The sequence below is a fragment of the Drosophila bipectinata genome, chromosome 2L (assembly GCF_030179905.1).
Source record: "Drosophila bipectinata strain 14024-0381.07 chromosome 2L, DbipHiC1v2, whole genome shotgun sequence".
Classification (NCBI taxonomy): domain Eukaryota; kingdom Metazoa; phylum Arthropoda; class Insecta; order Diptera; family Drosophilidae; genus Drosophila; species Drosophila bipectinata.
The window spans coordinates 22,135,929-22,152,891 of record NC_091736.1 but is presented as its reverse complement, the minus strand read 5'-3'; the positions used below and the strand labels follow the sequence as shown (position 1 = coordinate 22,152,891).

Below are 16,963 nucleotides of genomic sequence, written 5' to 3'. Positions count from 1 at the left end.
ATAAAACCATTCCATAAAAAGCGCATTCCATAAGCAAACGAATTGACTCTGCACCGACCAAGTCACAAACTGCTCCAAATAATTCTGACTCGAGCTCTGTGCATTGATCTATCGTGATGATTTTTTGGAAGCCGAAACGAGTAATCGAGTTTTTCCCAAAGTTAGTGACGACTGCGTCCGTCGTCATGTCCTTAAGTGGAATAGCTTCAGGGCACCTCGAGGCCTCGAGGAACAGAAAGGTATCCTTCCAACAATAGCATGACAATGCTCTCCGGTATACCGCGGTATGCCGATTTATTCAGGGATCATGTTAATATAACGATAGATCTTCGCCAATGCAATTCCGAACACATGTCGTTATGTCCTTCCTCATACTAGGCTATACGTATTTGCATGGTGGCTACAAAGACAGCGAAGCGTACGGATTGTTGTACCTAAGGACGAGCTACTCTGATAGAAATGTCACAATGAACTAAGTTGTTGCTGAATCGCAGATTGAGGCTTGTAGTTTCTTTTAAATTGTGTTGCAGATTGCTGCCTGTGGGTAGTCGGCATAGAAAGCACAATAACTCGGTCCACTGTATTGTTGGACCAGGAGACGTGCTCTATATTTATCGAATATTGTGATGTAATGTCAAGATTTCAGAGTTGCCATGGCGTAGATTTTTTAATCTTTTGCGAAAAAGCATAAGTGAGCGGCTTGTGGTCCGTTTGAATGACCTGATACTTGATACCTGATGATGACCTGATGACCTGATGCCTGATACTTCTCCTGATCTGGGGGCGATAGCAATATATTTTCGATCTCTTCTACAATATGATCCTCCAATTGCACGGCTACTGAGTTGAATTTGGCGTCATCAGAGTTTACGTTAATGTGGGATTGGTGTTTCCTTGTAAGATGAGAAAGTCCCACTAGTTTTACTTTATAGTTTTATTGTAATGTTTAATTGATTATAGATTGACAATTATAGAATATAAAGTAAGTTACACGTTTTAATTGGTTTTAATCGCGCCTTTTTCGTCTTTGTTTAATTGTTCTGCTGCTCGTCGTAATCTCGCGTCTCTCGTCGTCGTTTTCTAGTTCTAAACTCTCCAAAATCTGCTCTCCACGATAGGGATGGGATAGGTGGAAACAGAGCTGCCAGACCCATTCCCACATTAATAAGGTTAAACTTGTTAAGCTTTGAAAACTCATCGCGTTGTATTGGTGAATCAGTGCATTCCATGATAGCTGGATGATTTGTTACGTGTTGTTCTTCAAGCCATCCAGTTTAACCTACAAGTTTTTGGGCATCATAATGTCACTTGAGTCGAAGAATTGGACGTTTCATCGGCAGAAATATGCGTGAGTTTCGAGAATGGCCTGCTTTGATGTTGAGAATGTCCTTTGACATTATCACCTTGACCTGTTGTTGACATTTCCTTAACATTTAAAAACAATTGGACAACTATAATCAAAGTTATCAATCAAAAGATGGCAGCAGTTTTTGTTCATATATTTTAAAAGGTTAAAGGTTACATTTTAGAGGTCACGTACATAAAGAGCTCGTCCCACCTGGCCAAACGATTAATGCTGTGTGGTGTACCGTGAGGCAGGGTCCTGGCGCCTGCTACACGATAATGCGCCTTTTCATCGGTCGCCGCTTGTCCCTGAATTTTTGACAAAAAACTTCATTGTACCCTGTATCCTGTGATTTTTACCAGTTTGAAAAATTTAATTTGCCCATGAAAGGACATTGGTTTCCGGACATTTCTGCTATTCCAAAGGCGATGACCGATATTCTCAAGAGCATTCCGAAAAATTACCTTAACCACTCATTTGAAATGCTAATTGACCGGGCTAAACGCTGCATCAAAGCACAAGGAAACTACTTTTAATAATAAGAAAATATTACATTTGAAAAATATAACATTTTTGTTGTTCTTTTGAACAGTCCTTTTTCTTTTCGGATAGACTTTGTCTACCATAGTGTCTACACGCGCACGCTAAGGCTTGCTTGTTTCATCACCCGCGGACTACCGTCCACAGTGATAATAATATAAACTGCATTTATGCAAGGGTATATCAACTTCAACTCCTCCCCAATTCCTGAATAAAACAATTTAAGAACATTTTATGAAAAATTGGTTTGTTTCTCGTTTATATAATCGTTTAATTATACTGATTTAAAAAATTATGAAACATGTTCCATTACCCTTACTAATTAGCCTAAAAACCATTAGCTTTTTTAATGACGGTAACTAATCAAAAAGATTCGCTACTTAAGTGAAAAATATAGTAAAAACGGGAATTGTTCCAATATTTGTTCTTATTATATTGAGAACCTTAAGAAACATAGTTGAAGCCAAAATGTATTGGAAGGCATCTACCATTTTTCTGGCACTTTGTTTTATTATCTGGATTGTAAATGCCTCCGAAGTGAGTGATAATTTTGAAGAACTTACGCTGAAAACTTTTCATTCTCGCAACAAGTGTCGAAAGTGTAGAAAAGATTCGTGCACTCGTAAAATGTGCAGGTATTGTCCGATTTGCCGCCCAGAGACTGGCGGAAATATATATCCTCCCCCTCAGATCACCCAGTCATGCTCGCAGCCACCATGCGAACATCCGGGTGATTCCATAACGAGCTCTTTAGATTCTACGAGTGCAACTACAGCTTCTTTTATGTCAATAACGGATATGGGTTCCATCAATTTAAATAACAATTCAATAAATATTAATAAAAAAAACAAGAAATTTAATACATTTTAAAAAATATTTTTTTTGTATATTTTATAACTTTTTTGAATTTGTGTCATAAAATATCCTTTTTTAATAAACTGAATATTTTTAAAACTTTATGCGTTTTAAATTTGAACCGCTAAAATCTTTTAAGCCACTTATGCTAATTGTGCCACTGTGCATACCCAAAAAAATTTTTGTCCACCCTCAAATCGTTGATCGTTGTAATAGTGCATAGGTACGAAAAACACAAGCTCCATTTTTTCGAAGACGTTTCTTACAAAGGCGGAATTAGAAAATATTTTTTTCGCGCATATGCGTATAACCCCAAAAAGCTATCGACTTCAAACTTTGAACACACCCTTCTTTCCTTTTCACGCAGTATATACATACATATGTATATTCGGCCCACTATCCTATAGCCGTCATATAACTAAACTGACCCCACTTTCGTGGTTTTGAAAATGAAAGGTTGAAACTTTGCTCAGATTCCATTTGTATACCCGGTAATAGTAGAGTAAAAGGAACACTAGCAACTCCGGCCAACGTTGTTTTGGCCCATTTTGTGTTCTAGAAGGGCTAATTGTTTTTTTTCATTTATTTTGGTTAGTAAACATTTTCAAGTATATCCAGTACATCCAGTATTTCACGTACAGCAGCTTTCCCATCGCCAATGTCTAACAGTTGCTTAGACAAATTTTCGGCGGATGGGTCCCGAAACATTTGAACGCGCATATTCCTCGTCAGTTGTACTTTTTCAACATTACGCCACAGTCGCGATGATTTTAAGCAAGCATTAATTTAATTAGCGTACGTTGAACGTGGAACAACGGGAAGAGTTTGTCTGATTCATCTAAAATAATTATTTTACATGGTTTCAGCACTATGTCCATAGACGATTGTTTTTTTATGTTGCACACTGCATCTGGATTATTTTGAATGTTTAATGGCAGCTTAAGTGCTGAATGAGCTGTTCTACCTCCATCTAATAAAGTTTCTGCAATGCCAGAAGATGCAATGGATACCAAAGCGATACCATTTTTTTTAATGGTAATTCCACTTGGTGCTTTAAAAAAAATCCTCCTTGTCCTGCCGCATCTGCGAGCATATGAACCATGCAAATGATATCGACGCATTTCCGCGATACTATCGTTAGTCGCTTTTTTTCGAAATCGAGATTTTAATGCAAAATTGTTAGGCACCTAATGTCTCTCTACCCTGTGAAATATTATAACTGAATACCTATAGTTCCGATAAAAATTAAGTGCTTTTCAATGTGCGCGCGAAATTATCGTATGTCCATACAAATTTTTTGCATGGAAATACTTCAAACGCACAAAAATAAAAAAATACAATAACAAATGTTTCTAATCGCTTAAACATCTTATGATTTTTCTTATTGTTTGTAAGAGATTAAATAAATAACATGAAAGGAAAGCTAACTTCGGGCGAAGCCGAAGTTTATATACCCTTGCAGCTAAAACCGGATATATATCGCAAACATCGGATATAGTTGGCCGATCCTAATGAAATTTTGTAGGTTGGATCAACTGACCAAACATAGATTAAATAAATTCTGTATTAAATTCCAGCTTTCTATCTTCAAAAACACGAAAGTTGGGTCATTTCCGATCGTTCAGTTATACGGCGCTATAGGATATAGTCGGCCGATCCTTACGAAATTTGGCATGTCGTAATGTTTTGCCAAAAAATGATCTCATGTCGAATTTGAACTCTCTAACTTTTAAAACGTCAAAGTTATACCATTTCCGATCAATCAGCTATATGGCAGCTATAGGATATAGTCGGCCGATCCGGGCCGTTCCGACTTATATACTTCCGACTGCGTGCAAAGGAAAGAAGGGTGTGTGCAAAGTTTCAAGACGATAGCTTTAAAACTGAGAGACTAGTTCGCGTAGAAACAGACAGACAGACGGACAGACGGACATGCTCATATCAAGTCAGGAGGTGATCCTGATCAAGAATATATATACTTTATAGGGTCGGAGTAGTCTCCTTCACTGCGTTGCACACTTTTAGACAAAATTATAATACCCTCTGCAAGGGTATAAAAAGCTTCTCCTGTAAAATTGGATTTATCAACATACATACGATACTTTCCCGGAAATGCGTCGATATATTTGTCCTTTTATCTGTAATTGCAAACAATCATTAGAAGAATACGGTGTAACTTCTGATCTAGTGCTGGTGTAATGTGTGGTGTATATGTAGTTGTTATGTGTTGAAATTCATTATATTTGTGTGAGTAATTGGTGCAAGTGAACAACTGCGAAAGCAGTTATTGTGTTGAAGAATGTGTTGAAGAAAATGGCTGGAATCGGGATCACTTCCATCGAACAATGTTTTCAGTGGCTGTGGTGGTGTAAGTAATGGACCCAGTTCGATTTTTCCACTTGCACAGTACCGGACTTGCGGTCGATAAAGCTGATATCGTTTCCGATATGTTAGATAGTCTCCAAGTTTGGTTCACTCAATCGATGAAGGTACGGGAGGCTCAGGGTTTCTTAATTAAAGGAGGCTTGTAGAGATGGCGAATTCGTTACTCCTGAAGTTCGCACAAATTTAATGAAAAGGGTGTCGTTACCATGGCGTGATCATCGAAGGTGACCAGATGGATTCAGTGTCTCCACGTGGTGGTTCCGTTGTTCACTGGCACCTGCGCAGTTCGATCGTGGATGATGAGAGTCCCTTCATCCTCTCGCGGTACAGGATGCAAGTCTCTTGGTCACTTGGTGGGATCCTCCTGCCATACTCTTTCTGCATGGTGGAAAAAACTTAAGCATTAAATTTTGCAATTCTATTATGACCATTATGACTGTTGCGAGCGAGCTAAGTCTTATTCACGTGGGTAGTATCAAACTTTTAGAATTTGATTGACTGTGAAGGTTTGGCTATTATTCTGATTCTGAACCTTACTGTTAATGTCTTATTGTCTATTATTTGATTATTTATTTGAAGAGTTGCGATTCTGTAAGCATAATTTTTTCTCGTACTCGTCTTCAGAGAAAACTATGATGTCAACAAAATTTGACGTACTAGACGTAGCAAAATGCTGGATGCATTTCTCAGACCAAAAGGGAGCCTTTCGTACTCGTATTTTTCTCTGTTAACCGAGAAAAAACTTTTTTCGCTGTCACGTTCCGGGAGTATAATTTAATGGGACCCGGCCTTGAGGTCCAGGGTTGCGAAGTATATTGACTTACCCAGGTTCCCCAATATTATTGAGATATTTGGCATCGGGCATCTGTCTGGTATCGATCTTTCATTCACTTTCCTAAAATCAATGACTAAATGCAGATTTTTATTACCACTGTCGGTGCCCTACTTGTCCACCACCCAAATCGGGTTGTTATTCCATTTTCCATATACCATATATTAACATATACCAATTATACCATTTTCAGCAGCTCTTGGATTTCGTTGATGATAAAATCAGCTGGCCATACTTATTGGGTAGTGGTAAAGTTTTCAGTTTATCACTTGCCGTACCCGGACGTGTTTCTTCGATCACTCTGGCCAGTTTGCGATCTTCAACTCAAGCTTTCTCCTTCCGGGACAAGTGGAAATATAACGATTAATCTCTAAAAATAAATTCGACTTAATTAGTTCATTGAACTATTTATTTCCTATTTATACATTTAATCGTTTAAAGTTATCTCTCTCGCGCTTTAACTATATTCTCCAACATAATTCTCTCCGAGCTGTACTCTCTGGACGTAACCCGTTACATCTTAGTTACTGTGGAGTTTGTTGTTCTTCACGACGCCAAGCCTTCGTTGCACATCTCTTTTGTAACGTCGTGATGATCGTCGTGAATTTGATGTGTATCAAATTAAAAACTCGTCGTAAAACTCTATATGTATCGTTGGTTCGTCCTATCTTGGAATACTGTTCTAGCGTTTGGAGTCCGCAATACTATCCAAATGGAGGATTGAATCTGTCCAAAACAGTTTCTGCTATTTGCATTAAAAAGCTTAAACTGGGATACTGCCACTTGCCTCCCGTCGTATCATTGCCGGTTAAAACTATTAAACCTACCTCCTTTAAAAGAGCGCCGTACTTGTGCTGGGGTTATGCTACTTCATGTGCTTATTCTTGGACAGGTTGACTCACAAGTACTTCTTGAAAAAGTAATGTTCTCTGTTCCTAATAGATTAACTAGATCCTTCCGACCCCTTTGGTTACCAATTTCTAGGTCTAATTTTGCTGAACACGATCCATTTTGCGTTTTTTGTAAAAATTATAACTCATTGTCCCATTTGTTATCCCCTGAACTATCCCTCGATGTAATTAAATCCAAAATTATGGAATATCTTTTATCTTAATTTATCCTTACTTTTAGTTATAATAATCTAGATTCTAGAATAACAGATCATTGTTAATAAAAATAAATAAATGTTAGGGTTTCGTTGGGATCTTTTCAGTTTCGTTTTCTTATCAAAGCAGAAACTTCAAGTTTAAACTGGGACTAAGCCCATAGATTACCCGCGCTTAGTTCAGTTTTCCTAATGGGAAATACAGGAGATTCGGCAAGCCTTAAGCGACCCTAACATTTGGCATTCCTCCACTACAGGTGGCATGTTGGTCATCGATCGATGCAACAGGATAAAGAGGTGAGTTCGAAAAAAAATGTGTTGGTCCAACTAGAAACGCCTCAAAAATTTCACCCTCCGTGGCAAGATAAAGATCTCCTCTGTTATTATTTTCTTCGGGTGACCAGACTCAGTCGTAACTTTTACCCCCTGACTTGAAATTTAGAATGAAAGGAATTAATAAAACCTATGTAACTTATTAATAAATTTTAGCTGTGTCTGATTTGTCACCGCCGTCCAGACTTTCCCAGGATGCCGAAGGCACCTTGTTTGTCTCTATGTTTCTGTCAGGAGGTGAGTTGTTAGGCCTGCGCTTTTTGACAGACTATGCGCGTATTTGATTAATTTTAAATTTTATGATTAAGGAGCAAAAGCCTTACGGGGAACCCACCCGACGATATCTAGACCGCCAATCGCGTACACTTCGTCGCTCACCAGATTTTTCAGATGCAAGAGCTCCAACAAAAAATCTCCAACTATGTCCAGGTGGAAATCAATTTCCATACCATTGGAATACATGATCCAAACCTAATCAACTGGTCCGGCGGCAAAGAGTTGGCCTCAAGGGCGGTTTATTTTCCCATGGTTTCGAAATTTCAGTATTTTTTCCCAGACATTTCCGCAGCTTCCCCAGTATGTCAATCACAAATCAGTTCGTTAGGATTCCATAGGTGTCAGGGGCAAAGGAGAATCGGAACTCGTTACTCCTTTGCATACAAATTACAGATGCAAGTCACATTTGATTGAAAACAATTTGAAATGATATCGTCATTGGCTGGGAGCTCCTTTTCGTTGCTACCTCTCGGTCCTCCCATACGGCTTACACTACTTTCGTTCAATGCCAGTTCACTTTACCGGTGTTACCTGTTCGATTCCCTTCCGTGCGTTTTTTACCTGTGCCTCACACAAAGGGCGTTGTGCAGGTTTATTGCCTTTACGTGCAAAATGTTTGTGTTTGGCGCGCATAAAAGAAATAAACCAAATTGCTTCAGCTCAATCGGCAATTCGGGAAGCATTTTTATTCATTTTTCAGTTAAAAGCATTTGGCCTAGACCGGTAAAACATTAAACTGAAAATTTTTTTTAGAAAACAAAAATTTTTATTCAATTATTTCCCCTTGTTTAAAATTATAGTTTATTTTTATAATTGTGCAATCTTATGCAGCAACAGTCCGATAAACTTATGGAGGACTCTATCCAAAAAACTTTTTTTTATTTTTTTAATTCTTGTTTTTGCGGACTAGACCGCAAGTTTTTTGTTTATATTTTTTTTTTCTTATAACATATGGGTCTATATGGGTCGCACACGTTTTAAAGATAAAAATGTACCGCTGTGATTATTTATGAAAACTTCTATATTTATTTGCTTTTAACTAAATCAATTCTTATTATTTCAAGTACCCTTATTTTCGCAGTGTCAATGCTTCGACTGAGTGCATTTCAATGCATTGGTATGCGGCCCTGTATCCGTTACGCCAATGATTGTGTTGCTTTCCCTGTGTAGTGGGGCCTGGCTTTAATCAAAATGGCTCTTGAGTCTTTGAACACTTCACCTACCTTGGCGCGTATCTCAGCTCGTTGCGTGTGCATTCCTTGTCCCAATGTGCAAGTAATTACCAATATGAACGTCGAATAACCACACACATCCACTGACCACTCGAAACAGAAGGATAGAGAATGGACGCTGTTGGCCATCTGCTGCTACCTGTAGTTGCGCTGGTCTCTTGTTGTCCTTCGATATCCTCGTGGCAAGAGCGCTCTAATTGTTGTCGCCATCGCAGGGGTAGGGCATTGTGAGCTTGTAAATAAGCCTTAATTATTGCTATTACAGCCATAAAGCCACCGCACAATAAACATGCAAATTCGGTTTGCCCTGGGCGTGACCTGAAGTCGGATGCCTGATAAGCCAATTGGCTGGGAAGCCTATCCCGCCAGTATGCACATATATACGGCTAAAGAAATGCGTCAAAGAGCAAATAGTCAATAACGACGTACCTGCGTATTTCCATTGTTTGTGCAACGTTTGAAAATCATGATTACGTTTCAGAATCGATATTGAAGTTGAACAAAGTTTTAATATTCCATTAGTCTCTGCAATATTGTAAATCAAATATTTCATAGAAATCTCATAAAATAAAACAATTGATGTATAATACCTCGTACAATTACTGTGTTTGTGTTTTATTCATTTATAAAATGTATACCCCGTTTTTAAAAAATGTTAAGTGAAAAATAATTCAAATGAAGACCCAAACTTAATTTAACTTTAATTACGCCTAAAAGGAAATGCAGACTAGTAAAGAAATACTTTTTCCTCCATAATTAATATTTCCGTGGCCCATATCGTGCCTAACTTAAGGTTTGTTGAAGGGCGATAATCGCCCATTTACATAAAGACCTTTACATAAAAGACCGCTTTAACAACACAAGGTGAAAAAGAATCTCACTCAGTTGAGTATCAGACGGGCAGCTCGATAAACCATGGGAAATTATCGGAGGGTTTGCTGGGAGGTTGGGGGTGACAAGGGCAGGTCTGGATGGTCCCGTACGGCGCTTTGTCATAATTAGAACATGCAATCACTGCCTCTGCACATAAACGCTCATCAAATCCATTTAACCCGTAATGGCTGTAGCGTTGTCAGGCATTTCCTAGCATTCCAGGCTTCTGTTCCTGCCGGCACCTGGATTTCTGATGCTGCCAACCCCTGCGACCGGGTTTTATTTGCCATTAACTGCTGCACGCACACGCCACTTCACTTTACGGTGCAGTGGTGAAACTTCTGCTGCAGGTGTTGCGATGCACTCATCGAAATATTTTCCAGCTACAAACAAAAGTACAAGCCTAAGCTATGGGTAATAATAGAAAATAAATTCAACGTGATTTTAAGTTTCAGATTTTTTTTTAGTTTTTTACAAGTACAAGGCAATATTACATTCGTGCGAATGTGTGTTACAATGCGAAATCATAACCCTATAAATCAGCGGTAGACAGGGCCCTTTTTCAGAGGCATAGCAAATTTCTCTGCCCGTGCTCTGCCGCACACACAAGTTTTAATGAAACGTCATGCTCGCAGCATACTTTCTGCCATTTGTTACTATCAATCCTATCAATGTGTGCCGACCACTTCTGTAAAATATAATCATATATTCTTAATAAGTATCAACAACGTAGTGGATATAGCCCGGTATTCCCGTCTACCTATTTTCGTGTACAAAGATGTGGATAACAGAGCCTATAAGTGATATACTATATTCCAGAAATCAAAAATGTTTCCATTTTTAGAAAAGAAAAAAATAAGTTAACCTTTGGGTTTTTTTAGATATAAGCTGGATATACATAGATATAGCTCGATGTAGAGTGCTTTCTAGATATAAGCTGGATATATCTAGAAAGCCCCCAAAAAGTGGTGTGCAGTGAAAGTAAAGAGTACCCTGTATTATATCGTTTCATTTAGTTGCTTATGGTTATTGTTATTGTTAATATTATTTTCAATATTATTAAAAACAACTAAAACAAATGTATATTCTACAATAAAATAAATTAAATATAAAATCAGGTTAGAATTTATTTTGTAGAATTTTTTAGAATTCATTTGTTAAAAATACTTTCAATAATTTAGCTGGAATTGTTGTTAAATTGGTGATGAAATCCAACGCTAACGATGACTAGTCCCTTATTTTCCGCAGTGCCATTGTTTAGCTGCTTAAAATTGCTTTCCTCCTGACAAACCTGAGCTAACCTGCCCCAAACTGGTCTGAAACGTGGTGGTTAGGATGGGACGCGGCATCGATAGCCGCCTGAATTGCTTTCGAGGACTTTCGGTGGTGTTTGGGGTCAGTTCACCGGCTGTCGAGTTTGCCCATAGCATTGGTTACTGGAGTTCTAGTGATTTTTGCACCTATTTGCGTTTAATTGAATTTGGCTCTTGACACCGCTGGTTTTCTGTGGCTGTGATAGAGTAAACGTGGCGCCAAAAGACATATTGAGCCTACTTTGTGCCAGGCGCAAGGAGCAGCCGCCCAGCTACTACTAAAGAAGTATAAATCAACGCGGCCTGGCGGCCAATGAACCAAAAAGGACTCGAAAAAACGAACGTACAGTGCAAACCGTCTTGGGTGTCTGGTCCTGGTCTGGGTCCATAACCATTAATGATGTAGCCTCCAATGCTTGTGTACGTCTCACGAACTCGTGCTGGGATCCCTTCGGCGAAATGGAAAACAGAGAAAAGTGTGCGAAGCGGAAACAACTTAATGACGCGCGGCGCTAATGGTTCACTTAAGCGCCCACATAAGTTTTCCGCGCTTTCCCTTAATACAAAACCAAAAAAAGACGTAAAACGCCACCCGATGTGCAGTGGTTCAAAATAGCTTATTTTAGCTTATTTTAGGACGGCTATATTAGAGTAAAGACATTCTACTGATTCAGTAGGGAAGCAGAATAAAAAGTCGATAACTCTAAAAATTATCCGATTTGGCTTTGAAGGTGAATTTGCCTTTGAAGGCCATTGAAACACTTCAGCATCAAACCATTTTCCAAAAATATTAACGAACTGGCGCCACAATGAGATTTCTGTATTCAACAAACTTGGCCTGTGCAAATATCATAGGAATATAAGTTCCAAATCTGATAGTTCTATCTTTTATAGTCTCAAAATCCACGTTTTGACGTATGGAAATTGTATATACTTGTATATGGGTACATCTCCTCTAAAAATCGGCCGATTTGATAAATTTGTTTTTCAAATATATATTAACTATATAAATAGTTTGGCCTTCCTGCAATGGCGCAACAGAACTTCGCAATTTGGAACAAAGTTGAAGTCTATATATATATTTATAAGTTCTTAAACTGTAATTTGAAGCACAAACACATCTTTAAATAGTGAACCTATAACTAAAGAAAAATTATATTTATACCCTTGCAGAGGGTATTATAATTTTGTCCAAAAGTGTGCAACGCAGTGAAGGAGACATCTCCGACCCTATAAAGTATATATATTCTTGATCAGGATCACCTCCTGAGTTGATATGAGCATGTCCGTCTGTCCGTCTGTCCGTCTGTCCGTCTGTCTGTCCGTCTGTCTGTCCGTCTGTCTGTCTGTTTCTACGCGAACTAGTCTCTCAGTTTTGAAGCTATCGTCTTGAAACTTTGCACACACCCTTCTTTCTTTTGCACGCAGTATATAAGTCGGAACGGCCCGGATCGGCCGACTATATCCTATAGCTGCCATATAACGGATTGATCGGAAATGGTATAACTTTGGTGTTTTTAGAGTTAGAGAGTTCAAATTTTACAGGAAAGCTATTTTTGGCAAAACATTACGACATGCCAAATTTCATAAGGATCGGCCGACTATATCTTATAGCTGCCATATAACTGAACGATCGAAAATGACCCAACTTTCGTGTTTTTGAAGATAGAAAGCTGAAACTTAATACAGATTATATTTTTGGCCAGTTGATCCATCCTACCGAATTTCAATAGGATCGGCCGACTATATCCTATAGCTGCCATATAACTGAACGATCGGAAATGACCCAACTTTCGTGTTTTTGAAGATAGAAGTTTGGGACATTTTTTTTAGATTTTTTATTTTAGTTAATTGGTTTTATTATGATGTAATCATAAGGATCGGCCAACTATATCCGATGTTTGCGATATATATCCGGTTTTAGCTGCAAGGGTATATCAACTTCGGCTCCGCCCGAAGTTAGCTTTCCTTTCTTGTTTTAATCATTAAATTGAGAAAGCTTTTATTAAACCCATTGAAGGTCATTTCATTTAATTTCACTACATTTTGAAATGGTTGTGTCATATTTAAAAGTTTACAACTTTATAATTTAATTCTATTATTTTGAATCCTAAGTCACTGTATGCTTTAGAGCTTTCTTCTTTTACATTTTTAGGGCTGCTGGGGGCATGTAACTGCGGCAGGCAGTGCCAAAAATCGGACGACAATGCCCTTGCCTACTGTCGAGTATTTTTCCTTTGCCTGTAGAAACCCTCGTACTCAACTGTGCCTCTTTCCTCATCCCCGGAGAAAACGAGAAATTCTTTCCCCTCCGAAACTCCCACTCGGACTTCTCGCACTCCACTTACTGGCTGCACAGTAATAATTTCTCGCTAATGGTGTCCTAAATTGTCAAGAAATATGGAACCATTTGAATGTGCTCCCCTCTGGTCTTGTGTCAAGTGTGTGGGTGGTGTCGGGTTCGCGCGTTACACCCATGTCCATATGTATGGAAATATATAAAAAAAAACAACATATGTATATATTATATATCCCGCCCTGTTGCTGAGTGCGGCTTTTAGTTCGTTTGTGTTTTCGACTTCCGGTTAGCCAGGCCTTGTACAATTTCTTTGTTCTTCATTTCGGCGTGGCATTTTAAAAGCGGTAACGGGGCGGATCCCTTGTGGTTTTGACAATCTAAAGTGCAATATGGAGGTAGTGTGGGTCAAGTGGGTAAATTCTGCTAAAGGGTCAAGGGGGTTGGTGAAACTAGCTTGGCCTGTCAACTTTAATGTGTTAAAATCTAAATTAAACACGAGAGGACGACTATAAAAAATATCCTACGTTACTCATACTCAGCGGTACTCATCTCTTCCATTAGCTAACTTTTAAATTTATAAGATAAAAATATAGACTCTCAACAAAAACAACAAAACATTTTTTGCATACTTTTTGTGTAATAATAACTAAAGGATTTCAGTAGGGAAGCAGAATAAAAAGTCGCTACAGAAAATTGCGTTTGGGGCCAAATTTTGAAACAAACTTACACTGCGTGGGCATTATAAGAGTATCCATGCCAAATCCTGCCAAATCAAGACTATATTCATTCACACGTCCACACAAATACAATGTACCCTTGTACTCTACGAGTACCGAGAATAAAACAAGATAGGACGGCTATAGTTGAGTTTCCCGGATATATATTTCCGAGAAGGATATACCCTTGTACTCCTTGTACTACCCTTGTACTCCAATGTACCCCAATTTAGTGAATTTTTCGCAACCAGATATACTTTTGGCAAATGTTTTGACTAAAATTATCTAATTAAAGCAATACCTTTCGATTGGTTATTCTTCATTCAAATCAAAGGCATACAGAATGCTTTCAATTCCTTGGCTATTTATAGTGTCTTCACGCGCATGCTACGGCATACGATTCGTCACCCATCGACTGCCGTCCATAGTTGGTCGACCATAGTTGATATTTGATATCAGAAGCTTTTGGCGTGGAATTCAGGTTCGTCCAGACATGTTTGTAATTTAAATATAAACATTAAAATAACTAATAACAAACGAAACAAAAAACTTTTTAGGCGGATATGGTAAGGAAAAATATAGTTTCTCGGCCATGATATCAGATACTCATTTCATCCACTACAATTGTGGTGTTTAAAAACTATAAAAAACTATAAAACTGTAGTTTATAGTTAAAACTATAAAAATAAACTGAAAGAATAGGTTTCCTAAAGAATTAGATTAAGGAATAAGTGTACAGATAGAAATTTCAAATTTGGGCGTATTAAGAGTGTAACAGCAGAACGCTCCCATTTTTTTATTTACGAGTTTATTTAGTTTTCTGTTACCATATTCGTACATCTTTTGATTCATTCATGAATTTAATTTCAGCCCCAAAACTCATCAAAGTAAATTACTAATAAAGAAACTCTCAACTATGTAAAGATAAAAAAGTGTGCACAAAATATTCAGGAAAACTCCTTGAAGCATTGAATCATCAACGTCATGCTTACGTAAGGACACGCAATGCACTTGACGCATCACGCTATCTCGCACAGAATCATAATGTCCCGCAGTGTTTTGTCTCAGACCACTTGCCTCTGCGAAAATACCCACAACATGGCAACGCATTCATCTGCCAGAAATAAAATGTAATAAATACGGGCGCAAAGATCCCTGGCTGCTTATATGTGTACGTCGAGGGGGGGTACGGGTGGGAAGTGCTTAAGTATTTGTGCCAACAGAGACATACAAAATCTGCTACTTATAAATTATATTTATTTATTTATTATATTTTGAAGCAGCTGTGCTCGTTTGAGCTGTTTGAAGCAGCTACGCACCGTTTTGTCCGAAACGAAAGAAAAATTTGTCGCCAAGCCAGACTGGCTGTCAACAAAGGCCGGTACTTTATAAGGCTGTAAGGACTTTGCTAAATAGGATCCTGGGAGCATTCAACAAATGCTGTTGACAGCGGACGCACTTCAAACCCAGCCAGCCCATTGAGCTCTCAAAAGAAAACAATACAGAAAAGTAGCACGAAAATGGAGTGGTCAGCGCCCAAAGAATGGTTAGAAAACGAAGGTAGCCCCAAATCGGCTAAATTGGCCAGAGGTCCTGGAGAACTTGGGGAATTCGCGCTAATAATGTTACCAGTGTGGCAAGTACACGAAGAATATAATTTACATATCATCTTTTACTTTTCCTACTTCCATTGAACAAGTAATGTCTTTTACCCCACATTAACAAACTTTAGAATTTTTAATATCAAAATTATATCATCCATTATATCATAAAAATTATGTTAAAAATATGTTAAAAAATAAATAAAAAATATACAAATTTGGATGAATTTTGATTTCGAAAAGTTCTATACGAAAGTTTTTTGAACTGGCGCTGAAACACGATTCTAGTTTTGGGGAGTCAAAACCATACCAATCAAAGTTCCAAATCGGATAATTATTTTTCTTATAATGTTCGAGATCGACGCTTTCAATTTTAACACGATGGTATGGAAATCGGTATATTAATGACAATATCTCCTCCAGTTAAATCGGTCAGGTGATATAAATTATAAAAAATAAATATAAACAATATATATAGAATATATAAAGAGTATACATTATATAGTATAGATAAATTAGCTATAGAAATTGCCTGGCATTAAAATTTTTACAAAAAAGTTTTTCAAAAAACATTCCTGTACTGGCACTACAGATTTTTGGGAGCGGGAGGAGCGGAGTAGGGATTTTTTTCTATCATAGGAGGGTCCATTTCAGATCATATAGATCTATTTTTTATAATCTCTGAGATCCACGCGTTCATACGGACATGGATGTATGGATTCGGCTGTTGAATCGGAGTGAAAAAGCACCTTCCGGGATGTTCTTTTTCGGCGCATAGTACTTTCAAGGACAAAGAAGACGATACTGAACATCTGTAGAGACACTAACACACTAGTGTCTGGAAGGAGACATCTGTGGAAGGAGACACTAACAAATCTACAACTTTTGCAGGACATGGCCAAAATCATGAAAGAGCGGTGTTGACATAAATTTAAACACCGTTGTGTAAAGCAATAAGTGGATAAGGTTCCTATTTGGTAAGGATCAAATTATGTTTTTTTTTTAGTTCTTAATGTTTCATATTATCCTTACAGTTTCCTTTGTCACTATTTCGACTTTGATACCGACTTCAACCTTATCTCCATGTTCGCCGCCCAAGATCAAATTAATTGAGCTGCTGAATTATGCAAATTCAAATCCACGCCCTGAGCGTTATTACTCCACTGCGATGCCCACGGTTTCGTAAATCAATCATACGCGCCGTTGGGCTCATTAGTGAAGCATTTAGCCACTATCTTATCCGTTTAAACTTTAAAGG

General features: G+C 38.1%; 1 long non-coding RNA gene across 1 annotated transcript; it reads left to right on the top strand.

The window, feature by feature from the left end:
* Window positions 1-1,050: 1,050 nt before the first annotated feature.
* LOC138925812 (uncharacterized) lies at window positions 1,051-15,874 on the top strand. The gene is made up of 3 exons (XR_011442033.1): window positions 1,051-1,348; window positions 7,171-7,359; window positions 14,975-15,874. It is a non-coding gene; the product is annotated as an uncharacterized lncRNA (long non-coding RNA).
* The last annotated feature ends 1,089 nt before the right edge of the window (window positions 15,875-16,963 follow it).